The 17,344-nt window shown below is 47.8% G+C and overlaps 1 pseudogene across 1 annotated transcript in view; it reads right to left on the reverse strand.

Moving 5' to 3' along the window:
* Positions 1-1,841: 1,841 nt before the first annotated feature.
* The window catches only part of LOC308151603 (tubulin beta chain-like), a 33,626-nt pseudogene continuing 18,123 nt past the window's right edge, over positions 1,842-17,344 (reverse strand). The window contains exons 3-5 of the transcript in view: positions 10,399-10,509; positions 3,981-4,225; positions 1,842-2,638 (exon numbers count right to left, since the gene is read on the reverse strand). The product of the transcript in view is annotated as a tubulin beta chain-like (transcript). The remainder of the gene's footprint in view (positions 2,639-3,980; positions 4,226-10,398; positions 10,510-17,344) is intronic.

The following is a 17,344-nucleotide window of genomic DNA, read 5'->3' on the forward strand; positions in this document are numbered from 1 at the left end:
GTCTGTCTATCTGTCTGTCTGTCTGTCTGTCTGTCTGTCTGTCTGTCTATCTGTCTATCTATTTGAATCCATTTCAGACACATCCACTTTGCCCAGGTTCTGCATTCACCCTAGAACACCTCCATCAAATGTCATTCACCCTAGAACACCTCCATCATATGTCATTCAACCTAGAACACCATTATTATGTCATTCAACCTAGAACACCATTATTATGTCATTCAACCTAGAACACCACCAACACGTCATTCCATCTCACACACCGTCTCTTTTCCTGTGACAGGCACGTTTAGAGGAAGTACAGGAATACACTTCCTGTTTGGTGACCTCATGCTGTAGCTCACAACATGTTTGCATTAAGTCTCTTCCACTGAACGAGGCATCATAGCCAGACCCTGCAGCCAAACATAAAGGCTTATGTAGGCCATGCGCCGCTTCTAACCCTAACCATAACCCTGTAGCCAAACTAGTCATAAAGGCTTGTGTAGGCCATGCGCCGCTTCTAACCCTAACCATAACCCTGTAGCCAAACTAGTCATAAAGGCTTATGTAGGCCATACGATGCGTCATAGCCTGACCCGACAGCCAAACCGGTCATAAGAGTTTATGTAGGCCATACAATGCTTCGGATCCTTCATACAGACCACGTTGTCTCTCTCTGGTTTAAAAATGGGAAGAAAATCTGTTCAGATGGGACTTAGAGCCTCAATAAAGCATTTTAACTGGACAGAAGAGTGCCTCGTTCTCCTGTCTTGGTTGTAAGAAATAGGCCTAAGTGGGAAATGACTAGCTTTCCTACACGTATCCAATTTTCGCAGATATATGAACAGATTTGAAAGGACCAGAGGTCCATTTAGAGCTTTCTTGGTGGAGTTCTGATGACAAATAGGAGGTGTTATGCTGCCATCTGGTGGCAATCTGCTGTAACTGTCTGACACAGGTGCAATTGCAGATCCTCTTCACGATATACAGTATATACTGTTTACTGGTCAATACTCCAGTACATAAAGAAGCTGACCATACCTGTACCGGTTCTGAGAGAGACGGAGAGCAGTACAACATATATTTAGTCAGTTCAGTATAACAGGATAGCAATTATAGATAGATACACAGAAAAACAGATATCAAACACGCATCAAACACACACATACACAAGCCCGTTTGTTTAATGTTTCCACGACTTTATTCAAACTAAGCCAAACTAGTCATGTCGTCATTAATTGTCCGTTTAAAGCAACAGCTTCTCTGGATGAATGGATAATGCGGGACGGCATGTCTCCATTAAGATAACGTAACAGAATGGAAGAAAAAAACGACCGACCCAAAAGACTACACGAGCACATCTGTGTATACATGTCTCTATTGAGAACGGGGGGGGGGGGGGGGGGTAAGGCAGAGAGGGAGGGAAGGACGAGGACAAAAGGACGAGGAGTACGACGGACGGACGGATGGATGGATGACTGAGAGAAGAAAAACGAGAGAAAGAGAAAGAGAGAGAGAGAGCAGCTCCTTAGGCCACCTCCTCCTCCCCCTCCTCCTCTCCCTCCCCCTATAGAGGAAGGGAAGGATGAGGAAAACGAAAGAGTCCGACTGACGGACAGACGGATGGATGGATGGCTGAAGAGAGAAAAAGAGAGAGAAAGAGAGAGAGAGAGAGAGAGCAAGCTCCTTAGGCCACCTCCTCCTCTCCCTCCTCCTCTCCCTCCTCCTTTCCCTCCCCTATAGAGGAAGGGAAGGATGAGGAAAAAGTCAGACAAAGAGTCCGACAGATGGATGGATGGATGGATGGATGGCTGAAGAGAGAAAAAGAGAGAGAAAGAGAGAGAGAGAGAGCAAGCTCCTTAGGCCGCCACCTCCTCCTCCCCCTCCTCCTCCTCGAACTCCCCCTCCTCGGCCGTGGCGTCCTGTACTGCTGGTACTCCGACACCAGGTCGTTCATGTTGCTCTCCTGCCTCGGTGAACTCCATCTCGTCCATCCCCTCGCCCGTGTACCAGTGCAGGAAGGCCTTGCGGCGGAACATGGCGGTGAACTGCTCCGAGATGCGCTTGAACAGCTCCTGGACGGCCGTGCTGTTGCCGATGAAGGTGGCGGCCATCTTGAGCCCCCGCGGCGGGATGTCGGATACGGCCGTCTTGACGTTGTTGGGGATCCACTCCACGAAGTAGCTGCTGTTCCTGTTCTGGACGTTCAGCATCTGCTCGTCCACATCCTTCGTCGACATGCGTCCGCGGAAGACCGCCGCCACGGTCGGGTAGCGCCCGTGGCGCGGGTCGCGCGCCGCCATCATGTTCTTGGCGTCGAACATCTGCTGCGTGAGCTCGGGCACCGAGAGGGCGCGGTACTGCTGGCTCCCCCTGCTGGTCAGGGGGGCGAAGCCCGGCATGAAGAAGTGCAGGCGGGGGAAGGGCACCATGTTGACGGCCAGTTTGCGCAGGTCGGCGTTGAGCTGGTGACGCCGCTCATGGTGGCCGAGACCAGGTGGTTGAGGTCGCCGTAGGTGGGCGTGGTCAGCTTGAGCGTGCGGAAGCAGATGTCGTACAGCGCCTCGTTATCGATGCAGTAGGTCTCGTCCGTGTTCTCCACCAGCTGGTGGACCGAGAGGGTGGCGTTGTACGGCTCCACCACCGTGTCTGACACCTGGGGGCGGGGGGGGCGGGGGGGAGAGAGGGGGGAGAGGGGGGAGGGGGGGAGGGAGAGAGGGGAGAAAGAGGGGGGGGGAGAGAGAGGAGAGGGAGAGAGGGAGGGAGGGGAGAGAGAGGAGAGAAAGAGAGAGAGAGGGGGAGGGGAGAGAGAGAGAGAGTAAATATACATTCAGTATATGAATTACGTTTGGTTGGGGGAGGGGTTACCTTAGGGTAGGGGTTACCTTAGGGGAGGGGTTACCTTAGGGGAGGGGTTACCTTAGGGGTTAGGGTTACCTTAGGGGAGGGGTTACCTTAGGGGTTAGGGTTACCTTAGGGGTTAGGGTTACCTTAGGGGAGGGGTTACCTTAGGGGAGGGGTTACCTTAGGGGAGGGGTTAGGGTTACCTTGGGGGAGGGGTTAGGGTTACCTTAGGGGAGGGGTTAGGGTTACCTTGGGGGAGGGGTTACCTTAGGGGAGGGGTTACCTTAGGGGTTAGGGTTTCCTTGGGGGAGGGGTTACCTTAGGGGAGGGGTTACCTTAGGGGTTAGGTTACCTTAGATGAGGGGTTACCTTAGGGGAGGGGTTACCTTAGGGGAGGGGTTACCTTAGGGGAGGGGTTACCTTGGGGGAGGGGTTAGGGTTACCTTAGGGGAGGGGTTAGGGTTACCTTGGGGGAGGGGTTACCTTAGGGGAGGGGTTACCTTAGGGGAGGGGTTACCTTGGGGGAGGGGTTACCTTAGGGGAGGGGTTACCTTAGGGGAGGGGTTACCTTAGATGAGGGGTTACCTTGGGGGAGGGGTTACCTTAGATGAGGGGTTACCTTAGGGGAGGGGTTAGGGTTACCTTGGGGGAGGGGTTACCTTAGGGGAGGGGTTACCTTAGGGGAGGGGTTAGGTTATCTTAGATGAGGGGTTACCTTAGATGAGGGGTTACCTTAGATGAGGGGTTACCTTAGGGGAGGGGTTACCTTAGATGAGGGGTTACCTTAGATGAGGGGTTACCTTAGGGGAGGGGTTACCTTAGATGAGGGGTTACCTTAGATGAGGGGTTACCTTAGATGAGGGGTTACCTTAGATGAGGGGTTACCTTAGGGGAGGGGTTACCTTAGATGAGGGGTTAGCTTAGGGGAGGGGTTACCTTAGATGAGGGGTTACCTTAGGGGAGGGGTTAGGGTTACCTTAGATGAGGGGTTAGGGTTACATTAGATGAGGGGTTACCTTGGGGGAGGGGTCAGGGTTGGGGGAGGGGTTAGGGTTACCTTGGGGTGGGGTTAGGGCTGGGGGAGGGGTTAGGGTTACCTTGGGGGAGGGGTTACCTTAGGTGAGGGGTTACCTTAGATGAGGGGTTAGGTTTACCTTGGGGGAGGGCACCACGCTGAAGGTGTTCATGATGCGGTCGGGGTACTCCTCCCTGATCTTGCTGATGAGCAGCGTGCCCATGCCGGACCCCGTGCCCCCCCCCAGGCTGTGGGTCAGCTGGAAGCCCTGCAGGCAGTCGCAGCTCTCCGCCTCCTTCCTCACCACGTCCAGGACAGAGTCTACAAGCTCCGCCCCCTCCGTGTAGTGGCCCTTGGCCCAGTTGTTGCCCGCCCCGCTCTGGCCTGGAGGGAAGAGGGGGAAGAGAGGTTAGTCCGTCTGTCTGTCTGCCTGTCTGTCTGTCTGTCTGTCTGTCTGCCTGTCTGTCTGTCTGTCTCTCTGGCCTGGAGGGAAGAGGGGGAAGATTGATTGATTGATTGATTGAGAATGTTTATTTTGGTCCCCTATGCAATTCACAATACAGATATAAAAAAAAAAATGTACACAGTCACAATTCATAACACCAGGACCAAAAAGGTGTAGGCTGAAGCCGTGGCTTATTGCGCCTACCCTTGTTACATGTATGCATGTCCCCCCATGAATGCATAATCAAAACATTGAAACTTTTATAAACAAAATTTCACTTACGCATGTCAACAAAAAGTTCAAAAAATACCAAACAAAAACTATATTTAAACCTCTGTTTTATACTTGTTAATCATCTTATTTTTAAATAATTTTTAAAATCCTTTTAGTGTACTACACATTTTCATTTCCTTTTCAAAAGTATTCCATAAATTAACTCCTTTAACTGTTATACATCTTTGTTTTGCATTTGTTCTAATCTTTGTTTTCATAAACATACATATTCCTCTGAGTTCGTAATTACTCTGTCTAACTTGAAATAGTCTCTGGATACAGTCTGGAAGCATCTTATTTTTTACTTTATACATTACTTGTGCCATTTGGAAGTCCACCAATTCTTTAAATTTGAGATCATAGGTGTTTATGAATAATTTGTTAGTTGGTTCTTGATAGGCAGCTCTGTTTCTAATTCGTATAGCTCTTTTCTGTAGTAAATAAATTGGATTTGTGATTGTTTTGTATGTGTTTCCCCACACTTCCACACAGTAAGTTATGTATGGAACTATTAGAGAACGGTACAATATGTGTAATGAATTTGGATTAAGTATGTCTTTCGTTTTATGCAGTATTGCAATAGACTTTGATATTTTAGTCTTTAAGTAGTATGTGTGTTTTCCAACATAATTTGTGGTCTATAACAACTCCCCAAAATTTGTTTTCATAAACTCTTTCAATTTCAACATTATCTATCTTGATTTGTACTTGACTATTAATTTTTCGATTTCCAAATATCATAAGTTTAGTTTTTTCTAAGTTCAATGACAACTTGTTTGTGTCAAACCATCGTTTTATAGTTTTTAGTTCCGTTTCCACTGATTCCAGAAGCTGCTCCAAATCTTTGCCAGAACAAAATAAATTTGTATCATCTGCAAACAAAACAAAATTTAACAACTTGGACACATTGCAAATATCATTGATGTACAAAATAAACAGCTTTGAACCCAGCACTGAACCTTGTGGGACCCCACATGTGACCCTTAGCAGTTCAGATTTATCATTGTTTATTTGTACATACTGGTGTCTATTATCAAGATAGTTTCTAATCCATAAATTTGCTATCCCTCTAATTCCATATCTATCAAGTTTTCTTATTAATAATCTATGATCAATAGTATCAAATGCCTTCTTTAGATCTATGAATATCCCTACAGTATAATCTTTACTTTCAATTTTTGTGGATATTTTTTCAATCAATTCCATCACTGCCATTGTAGTGTATCGATTTGCTCTAAATCCAAATTGATGGTCACTCAGTAGGTTTTGTTTTTCTATAAAATCGTCCAGTCTTACTACAAAGTAAGGTAGAAGAGAGGTTAGTCTGTCTGCCTGTCTGTCTCTTTGGCCTGGAGGGAAGAGAGGTTAGTCTGTCTGTCAAAGTCAAAAGTCAAAAGTCACTTTATTGTCCCATCACTGGGAAATTTGTATTGGGCTTACACCCCACAGCAGCCAACAAAGAGCAACAGACAATACAGAATGATAGAAACACAAACAGAAGGCAGCCCTGATTAAGGCCCTGTACACACTACTCCGTTTTTTTTTTAAACCGGGCGTTTTTCTACCCGGTTTTGCCTTCCATCCACACGCACCCGGCGTTCGCGGTTACTGAAACCGTGCTTTCTTGAGAACTCCGGCCAGGGTGAACTTTTGTAGAAACTCCGGTTTCAGCGGAGAGGTGTATACGGGAAAACCGGGGTATATAATAGGGCCCAATATGTTTCAAAATGTTTAGGAAGTTTGAATAATAATAATAATAATAATAATAATAATAATAATAGGACCGGAAATGGTAGCTGTTTTCCAGACTTCTGATTCGCCAAGGGGCGCAGCCAGACGCTATTGGTTATTTTTGGCGCGGTTCAAACAATGTTCGCGGTTTTGTGTGGATGGTGTTTTTTTATAACTGTGATTGTGTGGACGCGATTCTTTTTTTAGGGAAAACCCCGGTTACAAAAAAAACGGTGTAGTGTGGACAAGGCCTAAGACAAGAGTGGAAATAAAACGATAAGCAAGATATGTTTACATTCATCTGGTGCAGTTTAAAAGTTTAACAGAAACGGGAATAAAATAATTTTTAAATCTATTTAATTTTTTATTTTAAAATCTGATATTCGGCAGATAGTCAAACATCAGACCCGAGGGCAGGCCACCCTAGACTTGATTTTTACGAACATGGCTAAACTCTATAGCCCTCCAACCACCCTTGCCCCCCCTGGGTTCCAGCGACCACAAGTGTCTGGTGTTGAGCCCAATAAACACAACAGGGCAGAAACAACAGGTGAAGCGAAGGAGGGGCCGGTTAGTGACGAACGAAAGAAAAGAGGCTCTTGCAACATGCATAGCTATGACTGACTGGTCTGCTGTTTACGAGGTTGAGGACATCACCACCAAAGTAGCAAGTTTTAACAACTATATCCAGACAGCGATGGACATATTATGCTTGCCTGTGAGACAGAAAAAAATAACAACCGCGGACAAACCGTGGATGACGGAGAAAATAAAGCAGGCTATAAAGAAAAGACAAAAAGCCTACAACAAATGGGGGAAAGTTGGAAAATGGAACGAAATTAGAAACTACATCCAAAGACTTATCCACAAGGCCAAAACAAGATACTATAAAAATGAAATGCAAAATCTAAAGAAAAAGAACCCCAAGCAGTGGTGGGACTTTATAAACAAAGGCCTAGGACGAACTAAATCACCCGATGCAAGAATCACAATACAGGGAGTTGAAGAAAACACAGTTGCAGAAGCGCTGAACAACTTCTTTGCCAAGTCATGGACTAAAACAACACCCTACTGTGTTTTCCCACTACCTGGACCCCCCACACAAAGTGACATCTGTAGCATAGGTGAGATGAAGCTAGCCCTTACTCGGCTGGACCCCCGGAAAGCAGGTGGGCCGGACGGTATTCCAACCTGGCTGCTTAAAGAACTGGCAGAGGACCTGGCTCCGGTCATCACACATCTGGCCAACTGCTCTTACCAACAGGGGTGTGTCCCTGATATATGGAAAGAGTCAAATGTCTGTCCCATACCCAAAGGCCAAGACCCTGGCTCAATCTCAGACTGGAGTCCCATCTCCCTAACCTCTTGTGTAGGGAAAACAATAGAAAGATTTGTCTTGAAAAAGCTCATGCCCACTGTGCTCAACGTGTGCAAAAACCAATATGCATATCTACCCAAGCACAGCACCACAACGGCTTTAGTTAGAGCAATGCACACCTGGCTCACTGAAACCGACTCCAATCCAACAATGGTGAGAGTACTGTTGGCAGATATGTCAAAGGCGTTTGACCAAATTGACCACGGAACCCTGATGCAAAACATACTGGACTTGTTACTGTGCCCATCTCTGACAGCCTGGATACACAGCTACATCACAGGGAGGAGACAAAGAGTGGTGGCAAATGGGGCTCATAGCCCCTGGATCGAAGTCACATCTGGGGTGCCACAAGGGGGGGTAGCCTCCCCATATGTCTTCCTCCTCTATATGGCCACCCGGGATGCTATGTTTGAGGACACTCTTGATGTGGGATATGCAGATGACATTGCGCTGTCGAGAGCAATTCCCATATCCAACATCATGTCAGACCCATCAATGCCCCTGGAGGCACAAAGGCTGGACGAATGGGCAGCCAAGAACAAAATGACACTCAATGGGAAAAAGTCGGTTGAGCTGCGCATATGTTTTGCCCGGAACCCACCACAACCTCCCCCGCTGATGCTGGGGGGACAAGAAGTACCTGTTGTGGAAACAACAAAGTATCTGGGATACCATCTGGATCAAAAGCTGACTGGAGATGTGCACATTGAGAAGGCAATAAAAACTGCCTCCAAGTGGCTGCACTATCTCACGGTCATGGCAAGACACGGTCTACCTGCGGATGACCTCATCCCCATCTACACCACTCTCATCAGGCCGTGTCTGGAATGCGGCTCAGTGCTCTTGGTGGGCTGCTCTAAAAAACAACAGGCTGAGCTAGAGCGAGTCCAGACACGTGCCTGCAGAATCATCAGAAGGAGAGCTGGTGAGATCTCACAACCCCTACCATCACTCCAGACAAGGAGGGAGGAGGCCGCAGTGAAGCTGGTCAGGAACATGCATGACGAGCAACACCCTCTGCATGACCTGCTACCTCCAACACGAGGCAGCTGCACTGCCAGGACACTGAGGAACCAGCACAAGCTGGCTGAACCAAAGGCCAAAACCAGCAGGCTGAAAAACTCAACCCTGCATACTGCAGTTAGACTGTACAATGACAATATCTAGACTCACACATAATACAGCATGGCTACCATGACTGCTACCTGCCCTTGCTTTGCCGCCTTGAAATATTTTTAAACTTTAAAATTGTTGTGTAATTGTTGTTAATATTGTGTGTCATATCTATGTAAGTTCTGCAGTTTTTCAGTGGGGCCTTGGCTCCACTGCAAGCATGAATTAATAAAATCAAATCATCAAATCAAATCAAATCATTTAATCTAGAGCGGGGGACTCTGAACCTCCTCCCAGAGGGCAGCAGTTCATACTCTGCATGTAGGACATGGGAGGGATTCATGAGAATTCTATTAGCCTGTCTGAGAGTAGCCTGTTCAAAAATAGACTGCAGGGATGAGTGGTCTTTCACCCCTATGATCTTCCATGCAGTCTGTATCAGTCGGACCAGTTTGGACCTTAATTGTACAGATAGGTTACCAAACCAAGATGTAATGCCGTATCTGATGAGACTCTCTAAGACAGACTGGTAGAAGAGTAGCATACATTTTTGGTCAACACCATGAACTCTAAGGCGGCGTAGGAAGTGTAGTCGTTGTTGTAATCTGCTACATAGGCTATCTACATGAGTGCTCCAGGTGAGTGAGTTGTCAATGAAAACCCCAAGATACTTGTAAGAGGCGACCTGCGAGATGGATTGTTTGTGGATGACCACAGGCCTGTGGTCCCCAACACCTCTGGGGTCGAACACCATCTCCTCAGTCTTCTTAACATTTAAAACCAGACTGTCTGTCTGTCTGTCTGTCTGTCTCTCTGGCCTGGAGGGAAGAGGGGAAAGAGAGGTTAGTCTGTCTGTCTGTCTGTCTGCCTGTCTGTCTCTCTGGCCTGGAGGGAGGGGGGGAAGAGAGGTTAGTCTGTCTGTCTGTCTGCCTGTCTGTCTCTCTGGCCTGGAGGGAAGAGAGGTTCGTCTGTCTGTCTGTCTGTCTGTCTGTCTGTCTCTCTGGCCTGGAGGGAGGGGGGGAAGAGAGGTTAGTCTGTCTGTCTGTCTGCCTGTCTGTCTGTCTGTCTGTCTGTCTCTCTGGCCTGGAGGGAAGAGGGGGAAGAGAGGTTAGTCTGTCTGTCTGCCTGTCTGTCTGTCTGTCTGTCTGTCTGTCTCTCTGGCCTGGAGGGAAGAGGGGGAAGAGAGGTTACTCTGTCTGTCTGTCTGCCTGTCTGTCTGTCTGTCTGTCTGTCTGTCTGTCTGTCTGTCTGTCTCTCTGGCCTGGAGGGAAGAGAGGTTAGTCTGTCTGCCTGTCTGTCTGTCTGTCTGTCTGTCTCTCTGGCCTGGAGGGAAGAGGGGAAGAGAGGTTAGTCTGTCTGTCTGTCTGTCTGTCTCTCTGGCCTGGAGGGAAGAGGGGGAAGAGGGGAAGAGGGGGAAGAGAGGTTAGACTGTCTGTCTGTCTGTCAGATGAAGAAAAAGAAGAAGAACAACAACAACAACAGCAACAGCAACAGCAACAACAACTATAACAACGTTGTTAAAGGAAGAGTCCAGGTTTATTTTTTATATGCTCCGCTCAAAATAAGTCTGGATTTTCCTTCAGCGACGTGGATGGGACACCCCCCAGCCGTCCTTACCGAACACAAAGTTGTCGGGTCTGAAGATCTGTCCGAAGGGGCCTGAGCGGACCGAGTCCATGGTGCCGGGCTCCAGGTCCACCAGGATGGCCCGGGGGACGTACTTCCCTCCTGGGGGGGGGGGGGGGGGGCACAGGAACAGACGTCACGTGGTTGCCAACAACAACAAGGCACGTTTATTTGTACAGCACATTTCATACAACAGGGGCAATTCAAAGTGCTTTACATACAGCATTAAAAATACAGAAAAAGGAGGATAGTAAGAAAATAAAAATGACAAGGATAGATATATATATATATATATATAGAAAATAAATAGATAAACTTTCTAACAATATAATAAGACAACAAATAAAAAGATCTAGATAAAAGTGTTGTTACTGCAACTGTATTCAACCGCTGCACTTCCCGATACGGCGTGTGAGATCGCAGGTACTGCGCCTGTGTTCAACCGCTATCCTGGCCAATACGCCGTGTGAGATCGCAGTGTAAAATGACACGTTTGCAAACACATTTAGCGTCATATTTACAGTGAACTGAACAGCAACAGTAGCCCCCCGCAATTGGACTTGCTCCGGCCTGAGCCTTAAGCATGCGTCTGGTCAGCTGTGTGTGGCTCAGCTGAAGCAGGGCGTCTAGTCACGCTTAGGTTGGCCGCTAAGCTGCCAATATGATGGATTATTATGGTTTGGTCAATGTCAGCAGCTTGGTCCAAGTCAGCAGCTGTTGATGTTGTGTGCGTGCGTGTGTGTTTGTGTGAGTGTGTGTGAGTGAGTGTGTGTGTGTGCATTTATTTGAGAGAGTGTGTGTGTGTACGCGTGCATTGGTGTGAGTGTGTGTGTGTGAGTGTGTGTGTGTGTGTGTGTGTGTGTGTGTGTGTGAGAGAGAGTATGTGTGTGTGTGTGTGTGTGTAAGAATATACCGTATATGTGTGTGTGTGTGTGTGTGTGTGTGTGTGTGTGTGTGTGTATGTGTGTGTGTGTGTGTGTGCGTGTGTGCGTCTGTGTAAGAATATACCTTGTGTGTGTGTGTGTGTGTGTGAGTGTGTGTGTGTGTGTGTGTGTGTGTTACGTGTAGGGCTCTGGCTGATATAGTCCTTGGGGTGGTGTGTGTGTGCGTGTGTGTGTGTGGTGTGTGTGTGTTACCTGTAGGGCTCTGGCTGATATAGTCCTTGGGGTGGTGTGTGTGTGTGTGTGTGTGTCTGTGTGTGGGGGTGTGTGTGTGTGTGTGTGTGTGTGTGTGTGTGTGTGTGTGTGTGTGTGTGTGTGTTACCTGGGCTCTGTGCTGACACAGTGCTGGCGGTGACAGAGTCACAGCGTCCCGTGCTGCCGCTCCCACTGGAGGGGGGGGGGGGACGACGACAAGGGGGAGGGGCTGTGCTGGGACACACAGTGGGCCACCGCGAAGCCTGGACAGAAACACACACACACACACAACATGGAGGTGGTCAGCTCACACACACAGAAGAGATGATGTTGGAAATTCCTGGGGGCTAGACAGCATAGCTAATATACAAAATTAATAACACTACCCACACGGGTCCACACACACTCACAGAGCAAGTAGTGTTATACGTGTGTGTGTGTGTGTGTGTGTGTGTGTGTGTGTTCAGGTTTCACGGCGGCCTCTACATAACTGACAATCCAGACATTCCACCAATGAGATTATTCCTCGGTTACCCAACAGTCACGCTGGAGGACAACATGAACAACGGGTGTGTGTGACATGGATGCTTTGGTGTGTGTGTGTGTGTGTGTGTGTGTGTGATGTGGATGCTTTGGTGTGTGAGTGTGAAATGGACGCATTTCAACACTCTAAGTACGTTCTGAGAACAGCTTAGGTTGGTTCTTAGAACAGCCTACGTAGATTCACAGAAAAGGAAGTGTCTTCTTAGGACAGTGATCAGGTTCTTAGAACAGTGATCAGGTTCTTAGAACAGTGTTCAGGTTCGGTCGGTTGAACACTGTCTGTCCCAGCATCCTCTCAGGAGTTTTGTCAGGCTTATTGAAGCCTTGATGTGTGTCCTTGATGTGCATGAAGCTTGGGCAGGGCTCGAAGATTGAAGGCCGTCCGCTGTCGAGCACATGTGTCTTGTATGCATTGACTGTAGGTTTATGCATGCTCCCTAGGCAGACCTCTCCGATTACCACCCACCCTAAGTCTAGACGTTGGGCAAAGGGAGAGTCATGTGGTCCGTTCACTTGCTGCCTGACCTTGTGAACACGAAGAACATCTCTGCCGAGTAAGATGAGTATCTCCGCTTTGGGGTCCAGTTCTGGAATTTGTTGAGTAAGATGACGGAGATGAGGCTGGTGCTGAACTGCGTTTGGGGTCGGAATCTCACTCCGATTGTTTGGAATGTCAGGACACTCAGTGAGTGTTGGGAGAGAGATGTGGACTTTTCCATCCAGTGACTCCATCTGAAGTCCTTCTGCCTTCTTTCCTGATGTTTCTATGATGCCAGAGCATGTTCTGAGACGGTATGGGAAGGTTTCACTCTCCATGCCGAAAAGTTCGAAGAGCTCTGGTCTGGCTAAAGAGCGGTTGCTCTGGCCGTCCATCATTACATAAGCTTTTATAGCTTTATCCTTTGATCCTTTGGGATAGATCCTTGCTAAGCAAATCTTTGAGCATGAACGGCCCCACTGTCCTGGACCGCATATTTCTGTGCAGCTTGTGTTGACCTCTATGTCGCTGACTTCAGTGTCGCTGACCTCAGCTTCATCCACTTCAGTTTTTTTAGGTTGCACTTCTTCCTCCCCACCGTTCTCTTGTGACGGTGGAGGAGCCTTGTTGTTTGTTTGAGGCGATGGGCCGGGGTGCATGGCCGCATCGTGTCTAGTGCTGTTGCACTCCGAGCATTTTACGTCGCTCTCGCAGTCTTTGGCAAGATGGGAAGTTGTAGAGCAGCATTTGAAGCATATTCCTTTCTCCTTGAGAAAAGCCTTTCGATCATCGAGGGATTTGTTCCTGAAGGTTTTGCACTTCTTGAGAGGGTGAGGTCTATTGCCATGCAATGGACAGTTCTTGTTGGGGTCAACTTGAGATGAGACATCCGTCTTGTTCACGTGGATGGGTTTGTTGCCGTTCTTCCCGTTGTATCTGTCTTGTTTTGTCTGGGTGGTGGAACAGCTTTGGTATATGAAGCTTGGGTCGTTTCGCCTTTTGGCTTCTTGGCTCACAAAGTTGCAGAAATAGTGAAAGGGGGGGAAGCGGCCGTCGTTTTGCTCTTTGTACCGCGTTCCCGATGTCAACCATTTCTCCTGTAGCTGGTATGGAAGCTTTTCCACGATTGGTCCAATTCCGCGGGAAGTATCTAGATAAGTAAGGCCGGTGAGATATCCATCTTCCTTCGCTCTTTGGATCTCCTGAAGCAGGTCCCCAAGTTGGCGTAGCTTTATGGGGTTTTTGGATGAAATCCTGGGGAAGCCGTCTAGTCTCTGGAATAAGGACTTCTCTATGATTTCGGGGGCTGCATAGCACTCACGTAGTCTCTCCCATGCTTTGCTTAAAGCGAGACTGGGGTTGTTAACATGTACTGACCTTATGCGTTTCGCCTGTTCTCCAGATTCCTTTCCGAGCCATCTGGTCATGAGATCCAACTCTTGTATTGCTGTCAGGCTAGCTTCACTGGTTGCGCTGATGAATGATGAGTACCATGCGCAATCATTTTCTGGTTTATCGTCAAACTGGTACAGACCTGAGTTAACAAGGTCTCGTCGTACCAAATACTGTGCTAGAGTCTCTATTGGATTTGGTGTGCTAGCTGGCTGAGTGTGTCGGGGAACGTATGATGGCGTATTTACATTTAAGGTAGGTGTTGGTTTTACAAACTCAGACCTGAATTCAACTTTAGGAGGATCAGGTAGGTTTGGTGGAGGTAAGTACATTCTTTCAGGATGTGTGTATTGTGTCTCAGGATTTGGCTTATTGTAGTTGAGCTGAGACTGTTGTGTGACGCGTCCCACAGGTAGGTTACTTGGTAATGTCCCTGTCACAAAGCTGTCGAGTGAACTGTTATCAAGTGAGTGAACGACAGGCTGTGCCAATGAGTGTTGTGAGGGAGAAGTACTCCTTAGCTCGATTTGATCTTGAACATAACTATGTGTGCGTTCCATTTTTGTCCTCTCAGATACAGATTTTTCCGATTTTTCTTCCCTGACTTCAGACGTTAATAACATTGATTGTGCATTTTCCAAGGTTTGTGCTTCTACCATGGCTACCTCTGCTTCTCTTTGGGATGTAAGCACTTCCAACTCGGTATCAAGTCTAGCCGTTTCCATTTTTAATTTAGCTTCCTGAGCTGCGTATGCAGCTCTCACCTTTAACGCCTCTGCTTTGGCCCGGGCCCGGACCACACTTCCGGAGGACGCTGTATCTTTGCTCCCCACCGACCTCTTGCTTCCGTGGGATGACATCTTATCCAAATCAGATGGTGAAAGTCTGTTTTTTTACTATGATGTTCTCTGGTAACATCTAGCTAAACCTTGTCAATAAAGTTCATCAAAGAAAGAGGCGTAGAGTGGCTTTTCAAATCAGGTGTATTGAACTGGTAAAAACTGCAAGACAAACAGCACAAAACATGTTTCAACAGGATGTAAACAAACAGTGGTTAGCTAGAAAGTCCTCTTTTTTGTGGTAACAATCCAGCTACAAAATAATAACTAAAAACATAATATTCCAAACAAATGATGACTAATATATAAAGCTACCAATCCAACACTTGATATTTCGTACTTACAACATTGCTTTGTGTAAATCTGCATTGGATGTTGGATGATGAATGGAGAACACACATAACGTCTCGGTCTCTCTCTGGCAAAGGATGAACTCCCAAACCGGAAGTAGATTTGCGGTAAACCGGAAGTGGTGTCACTACATCAAATATTAACTAAAATATGTATATACATTGTTATCAAATATGAACTCTTTAACTTTTTCTAAAGAAAATAAAGAAAGTGTTGCTGGACAACACAGCGGCCCTTGGCCAGCCTCTGCTTGGCGATGATGCAGCGGATGTGGTCGGCGAAGATGAAGTTGGCCTGCAGGATGGGGAGGGGCTTGGCGTGGGGGTTGGAGCTGGGCTTGTGGATGATGATGTTCAGGGCCCTGCTGTCGTCCTCCACCCCCGACACCTGCATGTCCTGGAGGCGGGGGCGGGGGAGGGAGGGCGGGGGAGGGAGAGAGAGAGAGAGAGGGAGTTATTCTTCATTTCATACTTCATGTCACAAGCTGTACTAAAATCATCGAAAAAGTCCTGAAAGATGGTATTTAAGCGGCGATTAACAATTTAGACCCTCCTATATATACGCAAACATATTTAAATATTCTCACTCACTCACTCTTTCACTCCCTCCCTCCTTCCCTCCCTCCCTCACTCACTCACCCTCCCTCCCTCCCTCACACCTTCCCTCCCTCCCTCGCTCACACCTTCCCTCCCTCCCACTCTCCCACTCTCCCACTCTCCCTCCCCCCCTCCCTCCCTCCCCCCCTCCCCCCCTCCCCTGTCTTACCTGCAGCAGGCCAGCGAACTTGACCACTCCCCAGCCCAGGCGTTTGGTCTCTGGCTCCACCAGGCTCATCTGGTACACGTCCACCGCCAGGAACCGCTGGGCCTGACCGCCCTCCTTACTCACCACCATGCACGCTATCAGGTCGCTGTTGTCTGACCAAAACACAACCGCAACACAACCGTTACCATCCGCTGACCATACAGGCTACTCAAGGTCGCTGTTGCCTGATCACAACACAACCGCGACACAACCGGTACCATCCGCTAACCAGATACACTATCAGGTTGTTGTTTTTGGATCAAAACACAACCACAACACAACCACAACACAACCACTACACAACCATTACACAACCATCAGATAACGAAGTGCAAGTGGGCCCCGCCCATGGTAAGCAAGCAAAATTCCCAATCTGAATGATCAAATGATTCCTGATTCAATGATAGCAGCTTAGAGGGTGTGTTGCATGTGTTGACGCTTCATGCAGGAGCGAGCGAGACAGAGAGAGAGAGAGAGAGAGTGAGACAGTGCCCCCCACCCACCCAATGCAGGGCTTGACATTGAGCTTTTTCAGGTACTTGTCCTTTGGACATGTGAACTTATCTTTTACTTGTCCAAGAGCTCTAGTTACTTGTCCAAATATGACGATGCGTGCGTGCGTGTGTGTGTGTGTGTGTGTGTGTGTGTGTCTGTTTACTAAAACACACTACAAGCCAGTAATACATTACATTACATTCCAATTCCAACAATTACTGTGGATCTACGTGCACGCCAGAGAAAGTGCGATTTCAAAGTTTAAAGTAAAGGGGTCATGCCAGTATTAATGTTTTGATTCAAAGGCATGATTTGCCAGATTCTCTAGGCATGACAACATACCCTGCACTCCCCTACTCAGCGGACATACTGTAGATTGTTTGACATGGCAGCATACATTGACAAGGCAGCATACATTGACAAGGCAGTGACATTGACAAGGCAGCATACATTGACAAGGCAGCTACATTGACATTTAATTTTAATTAATTTTGCCATTTAGCAGACGCTTTTATCCAAAGCGACTTACAATTACGAATTACAGGGACATTCCCTGTGGAGTAACTGAGGGCTAAGTGCCTTACCCAAGGGCACACTAGTAGTGGTGTGGCTTCAGGTGGGATTTGAACTCACAACCTTCCGATCCCAAGTCCAACTCACTATCCACTAGACCACCACTACCCCCCCCCGACATGGCAGCATACATTGACAAGGCAGCTACATTGGCAAGGCAGCATACATTGACAAGGCAGCATACATTGTCAAGGCAGCATACATTGACAAGGCAACTACATTGACAAGGCAGCTACATTGACAAGGCAGCTACATTGACAAGGCAACTACATTGACAAGGCAGCATACATTGACAAGGCAGCTACATTGACAAGGCAACTACATTG

This window comes from Nansenia antarctica (assembly GCF_963989245.1).
Source record: "Nansenia antarctica genome assembly, chromosome: 2".
Lineage (NCBI taxonomy): Eukaryota > Metazoa > Chordata > Actinopteri > Argentiniformes > Microstomatidae > Nansenia > Nansenia antarctica.